Consider the following 7,692-nt stretch of genomic DNA (forward strand, 5'->3'; position numbering starts at 1 on the left):
TGGCGGGGTGCAACAGATTGCTCAAGAACACAAGAAACTATTAAAGTGACAATATTTAATCAACTCATTTAAATTCATAAAATCATAAAGAGTTACATAACTTGTTCATACAATAACCGAATTCAATCATAGCAAATAATATATTGTTCATTTTGCTAATATCTTAATAGTCTTGATAACGTTTTTCTTCAAGTCCTCGAGTCAACCTAAAGTCAAACCTGTAACATTTCATAAAATAGAATTTGTCAACACAAAGGTTGGTGAGCAATTTCATAGTTTTGAACAATAAGTATATAATAGGAAATTCCACAACTTGTATACAAAACAATAAATAATAGCAACAATTTAGATAATGAAATTGTTAATAAGAACACATTAACGACAACTCTCTATAAGGGGATGCCAAATAGATTCGGATTTATATGAAATTGTTAATAAGAGTACATTGACGAAACCTTTCTATCAGGGGATGCCAAATATACTCGGACTTATGAATCAACCAACCAAAAGCGGTAAACACATTAGCAAATAAGCATGTAAGCATATAATACCAAATCGAGCATTTATTTAAGTAAGGTATACAATAAAGTTTGTGGTTGAAGACTCAAGTATAAAACATTTAATTTGAATAGGTATGCAGTATCACCCCAAAATGAATAATGGAAAAACAGGGGATGAAAGTACTCACGTTCAAGTAATAAACTTGATTGGTAAAATGACGAGTAACCGGAAGGATGAGGTTTAACGAGCAAAGCCTAGATGAAAGGAAGTCTTGAATTAGAAAGGTTGTCTTGGAAATCTTTAAATAAAATAAATGATAAGAAATGCAAACAATTTAAAGATTAAGGTTTACAATGTAAATATTTAAGAAATTATAATAATCTTCCTTTAAAAATATAAGTTTGCTCGAAACCATGTTAAAGTATCTAGCCCTTAATTTTACTCAACCTATGTTAAGTAATAAGGTGGGTAAAAATGCAAGAATGCATATCCCTTTATAATATAGATACCAAACGAGTTTTAACGAGTGTTCGGGTTGTTGGTTCGGGTCTTGATAATTGGTCAAACCCAAAGTTAAACTTTCCAAAATAATAAATGTTATGAGATAACTCAATAAAATTTAAGAAGACTTAACCAAGTATGTAGTTCTATTGTTTTAGAACTAACAACGTCCGTTAAGCGAGTGTTTGGTTTTGTCGGTCCAAACTTTGTTATAAGATCAAGTTGGATTCAACCTTCCAAGTACTTTGAGAAAATAATTAAAATCTGTTTATAAAATGTTTTTAAAAAATTAGCTAGAAACACACTTGTGTGTCTTAAGCGAGTGAAATCGGTTTAGTTTGGTTTTTATCTTGGAATAAGGTCAAGAATGGTTACCACATGCCCAAACATCAAAGAACTTGTATAATAATTTATAAATGATGATACTTAAGTTTTACAACGAAAAAGACAACAACAAAGTCTTTAAACGAAAGTTTGGTTTTCGGTTTGGATCTCGTTTTGGAGTAAGACCGAGGTTAAATTCTACAAACCCATAACCATGGAACTCATAAAAATGATTTTAGAAACTTAAATCTAACATAAAGCATGTTTATACAATTATTTAACAAAACTAGTAAACAAAGTTCGGTTTACGGTTTGGAGCTATTTACGGTTAAACCTAGGTTAGTCTATAACCCATAACTGTGGAACTCAACAAATATGAAATACAAACTAAAATGAGCAGAAGTTAAGTATGGTTAGTAAGCATAAACAAGTTATATAATTATATATATATCAAGGACCACGTGAGTCCTCCATGAAGCCTTGTCTTACGAGGCCCGACACTCCACCGACCGAGACCGGAGAAGTGACCACCAAAGGTAACAAGGGGTGTATATTATATATATGTTGTGCCACAAGTTATAAGTAATAGTATGTTAGTTAGAATCAAGTATCATGGTTAGTTTGACTCTTGAAAGTCAAACTTCCAAGAACAATGAAAACAACCTTTAAAATCTTGAATTTGAGAGAGAAGATGAAGTACGAGTAGGGAATAATGAAGCATGAGGCTATGTATAAATAGGATAAGCTTGAAAGGGTCATGCATGAAGTCTAATGTATAAAAATCAGATTGGATAATAGGATGTAAAGCACAAACAACAACACAACATGCTGCAGGTTTGTCTCCATGCTATGCGACCAGCCTCCCTGCCCTCGCCGCGCGGCGTAGTCTGGGGTGGCGTGGGTTGGTCCAGCTCGTCTTGCATGGTTCGTTTTGCGTCCCGTAAGTTCGTTTTCGCCCATATCTAATAATTCTTGTGTCATCTTCTCAGTGATATCCTTCTGAAGAAAAAATGATAGATGTATGGCTTTTGAGCAATGACATTGATTCCTTTTTCAATATAATATAACTTGTCACAACTTCTTTTTGGTTGTAATGAAGTAGGTAAAGCAAATACTTGATCATACTTTTTTAGCAATATATTGACATGTGAAACATCAGATTTCCCCTGCACCAAGGGTACATGGATAAATTCGTCTTGTGGCATCAATTGCGAGCTGAACAATTGTGGCTGAGCCACCTGTCCTTTATTGAGTAACAGTGACTGTAACTTTTCACTGGAACACAAACTAAAGGCTTTTTCCTTAAACCCTTTTAACTCACAAACTATGTTGTTAACCTTTAACTTCATAGTTAAATCCTTAAAATTCCATGTAATGTCATCAAGACTTTGTAACCATTGTATGCCTAACGCCATATTGTAACTGGTGAGAGGTACAAGTAGAACATCAGTCTCAAACCATTTACCCTGCATCATCCACCGGACATTCTCACATACCTTGGTACAAGACATTACATTACCATCGTAAATTTTTATAGAAGGCATTTCCTTAGGAGGGCATCTCATCTTATAAGCTACCTTTTCATCCAGAAAATTATGGGTAGAACCCGAATCTGTCAAGATATGGAGTGGTTTTGTACCTATTGAACCGGTAACTTTCATTGTGGAATATGAAGACACTCCCATGATAGAATTAAGAGAGATATAAGGGTCTAAGAATTCTTGAAGAACAGGTTCCCTGATTCCTCTTCTACTTCCCAAACTTCAATAGTAAACATCTGCTTATATTTACACTAATGAGTTGCAGAGTACTTCTCTGTACACCCAAAACATTCTCCTCTAGCCCTTTTGTCTGTAATTGCTATAATTGATAGGGTTCCCGGGGTTCTTGGTTTGTATGGTAGATAATGTAATAAGGTTAGATTAGCGGATGAATAGGAGTGGGATTGTAAACAGATTGAGAGTAAGAATCAACAGCTTTATAGTATGGTTTATAACTAGTTTTTGTAAATTCTTTGTTTTTTGCCAAGCTAACATATAAGCCCCAGGCAAGGTTCTTGGTCCTAACAATTTCAATGGGTTTCCAATCTCCGGTTTAAGAGCATTGAGGAATAGACTTACAGCATATTCATCACACAAGGTGACTTTAGTCAATGCAAGATCAAATTGTTGACATAATGTTTTCAAGGCATCATTTGTCAAATCTTGTTATCTCATATATTCTAAGGCTTCCATAGCATTTTGATCCATTACCATAGCAAATAGAGTAGAAATATTATCTTTATACTCGACCCAAGTCGTGACATCAATAGATCCTACTCTAGATTGTATGAAAGATTGGTGCCATAGTAAAGCCATATCTTCAAGATGAATGATAGCAATTTTGACCTTAGCATTTTCAGGGGTATTATCAATCGTAAAGAAATGCTCCACCCTGCACAGCCACCCTTCCACCTTGATCCCATTGAATTTTGGAAATTCAATTTTGGTTAGCCGATTAAAACCCCCCAAATCCATGAATCTGATTATTATTGACTTGATTATACTGCTGGTGTTTTCCGCCATTGTTATTAGTCTGATTAGCCTTCAGTTCTTGCACGATTGCAAGAATTTCAGCCATTTGAGCTGATTGTTGATTCAATTGATTCTTGACATAATCAATTTTTAGGTTAAGAGTTGACAACTGATTTATATCCATTCCAGTGGTTGCTTCTAATTGTTGCAAGGCCGTATCATGGTCACCAATACGCTGCTCTATTGATTGGTTCCGAGTTTGAGTAGCCATTTGTGATGTTAGAACATAATTGAAGAATATTTCTTGTGTTTGAAAGTAACTGAACGAACAATTGGTCAATCGGATTGAATTGAAACGAAATTAAAAACAAAATGATCCACAACGATCAATTCAAGTTGCAATTGAAAAGAATCTGAATGAATTAAGATGCAATTCCAGCGAACTGAAACGAAAATGGGTAAAATTGATAAATTAGGGTTCACACATTTAGGAAAACTTGAGTGACTTAGGTTTTACATCAAGAGCGTCCAAGGATGAACGGCTCTGATACCACTTGATACGACAGAAACACGAAATCTTAGAGAAGAGTGTTTACACCAAATTAAGCATATCGTTTATTCAGTTAATTCCATTATTTGTACATACCCTATCAGACTAACTAAACTATTGCAATCAAATCCCCAAACTATCTAACTATTACATTATAAGTCCCTGTTCTTACAACTTCATGTTTATTACCAGTTTAGTATATGTATTATAATATCGTAAACAATGATAGTTACCTAAATTGAATGACAAAACCTGAACAAAAATGAATGGTTGGAGGTCGGCAACAACGTAGTAATATAGGTTGAACGGAGAATGTCAATTGAATAACAATTGATGATGAAACCAAAACTAAAACCTCTCATTGATTTAAAGCATTTAATTGAACGGATTGAGGAGGTGGTTGGGAAGCTCCGGCTAGGTTTGCATGTCTGAATTCTATCTGTCGATGAAAATTTATATATCAGTTTATATTACGGCGTCTGATGGAGAGAGAGTATAGGAAGATGAAATGTTACCTATATGTATTATAATGTAATATAGATAATATAGATATAGATATAGTCTTGGATGTTATTATCCAAAGATAGAGGAAGCAAACTGCAAATTTACTCTTATTGACTAAACAAGTCAACATCTTGGAGAAGTTCGGAATGTGTGTGTTTTGTGGGTGTGCGACACAGGGAGAGAAAAAGAGGGGGAAGAGAGAAATTCTCGATCTATAAAGAAATTCCAGCAACAATTTGTGTGTTAATCGTTATCCATCGTCATTCTTGAACGAATTATGGTAAGTTATAATTACTCATCTCAAACTATAAAATCAAGGGGGTTTATTTGGGTTTTGTATGAGAAAGCTCAACTAACCAAGAATGATTGTTGAAGTAGCTTGGTTATGAGCATGCAAGAAGTAAACCTTTGGTTGAACTATGTGTTTCTCAATGTTGGTTGAATTAACATCTCCATGATCCTAATATGACGAATAGTTAAATATGTTTTCATGTATGATAATAGTTAGACATGATACTTTGTAGGGCCCATTGTGTTAAGTAGTCTTTTATATTTGCTTATTTAATTTATGATGTATCTTGTTAGCTTATCGGTTTCATTTATGTATGTTTAGCCCCAGGCCATGTACTTAGAGCCCATTGGGCCGATGATAATACAAGTGGGCATTGCATTGCTTCACCTATATAATGTGAAGCATTCCAATGCAACAAACACCCTTTTTGAAAACCATCTTATCCATTCACCATCTCTCTCTCTCTCTCTCTCTCTACTCTCTCCCCTTCTTTTCTATTTCGGGTAATAACAACACCAACAAGATCTGAGATCTTGGTTGGCTACAAGTGATTTCCGCTAGCTTATAGTTAGAGATTGATTCAAGAACTAGTTGTTTGATCCGTTCATAGGACCTACAATTGGTAACAGAACTTTCGGCTCTACTAGTTGTAGTTCTTGGGTTACGACCTTGGATTTTGATCTTGTTTGAGTGTTTAAGACTTGTTTTCAAGTGTTAAAGGTGGGTTCGGGCTTACTAGCTGTTGTGCAAGCTTAATATTGGTTCAAAAGTGTGTTAAAGTGTTCTTAAAAGTGTTCGGGTTTAAGAAGTGTATTTCTTTATGTTTGGATTTTGGGTTTGAAGATGTTAGAGGGTGCTTTAGATTTTGTAGTTTGTTGAATCGAGTTTCCAAATATGGCAAAAAGTGTACTTGTGTGAAGATCCGTGCAAAAAGTGAAAATTGTACTTTTTGGAAAGTCCAACTGAATCGAGATTCAAACCAATCGAATCGAGATAAGAAACATATCAAATCGAGATTTCAAACTAATTGAATCAAAATCAAACTAATCAAATCGATTTTTCATTCGATTCGATTCTTTTGTAACTAGATTCGATTCATTTACTATTCGATTCTATTCAATTAAAACTCGATTTTTTTAAACTTAACTCTATTTGTTTGTACTTAGGGTTTCTGGACAGAAGCTGTTTGTTTTCTAAGTTGATCAACAAAATGGTAAACGATCTCGAGATGTTGAAAAGTTGTCTAATGCTGGAAATGAGGCTGGTACCACAACAAAACCTCCAAAGTTAATGTCTTTCGAAATTAACTTTGATGATTTGAAATGGAGGTTCAAGAACTACATAAGAATGACCGACTTTGCTCTCCTCGGATTCATTGAGAATGGTCCTCACAAGCCTGCCTACAACTATGACACATGCGGGACTTGTTGATATCCCTATTGAAGGTTATGTGGATGATGATAAGAAATTGATTCATGAAGATGAAAAGGCTTATGGTGAGTTGAGTGTGTGTCTATCTACTGATATTGCTCAAACCTTGAGAGAAAACACAACTGCCAAAGTGTAATACTCGGCTAAAGCGGAATACGCTCGGGTGTGACGTACAAATTGTTCAAAACACATGTGACACTATTAAGTGACAATGTTATCATTAATTCATTCAAAACCTCAAGTACATAAGTTTATCAAATGAACAAACACATAGAAGAAGGAACAAAGCAAATGTCTTCTTGTTTATTATTTAAATGTAACATCCCTAAAATTTCGATCTAAATTTGACAACTTAGGAAAGTTGAGGGATCAAAAATAATATATAGACAAGTAATGAGAAAATATTAAATAAGGAAATATAAGAAAATTAAGGAAATAAAAATATTTCCTAAGTTAAGTTTTCTCACATAAAGAAAATAATAAAAGGGAACTCCATCCCACATGGAAAGATGCAAGAAAGTGAAAGCATTCCACATGGGTATAAATAAGGAATATGAAATCCATCCCACATGAAAAGTGGTAAAGAAATGGAAGCTCTTTATAAGAGATAGAATTTCCATGGTTATATTCTTTTATGCTTAGCATGCACCAAGTGGTCCTAGCGGAGGGTGCGAAGCACCCGACGCGCACGCGCTCGGGCTCGGACGAGGACGATGGCGAAGAGCGTTGGACGCAATGTGGTGCATTTATTGCGCACTAAAAATGACAAGCTACTAAAGGGACTAAAAATGAAAAATGATATCCAGGGACCCATCGCGATACGCGATGAGTCCAAGAACACGGCCATCGCTTATCGCGATGGTCTGTGATGACTCAGTGACACGTGTCACACCCAGGTGACACATGGCCGACGTGTCAGGCCACGTGGCGACACGTGGCATATGTGTTAGGCCACGTGGCGACACATAGTGTGATCTCAGAAAAGTTGGCGTCGCGATACGCTACGCATTTAAAAAAGAGCCCATCACGTATCGCGATGGGACTCAGTTTCAGCTATAAAAGGGGAGGCCATGGAC

Source organism: Bidens hawaiensis, unplaced genomic scaffold (assembly GCF_021521415.1).
Source record: "Bidens hawaiensis isolate Kalapana, Puna unplaced genomic scaffold, B.hawaiensis_p1.1 tig00020379_1, whole genome shotgun sequence".
In the NCBI taxonomy this organism is placed as follows: Eukaryota; Viridiplantae; Streptophyta; class Magnoliopsida; order Asterales; family Asteraceae; genus Bidens; species Bidens hawaiensis.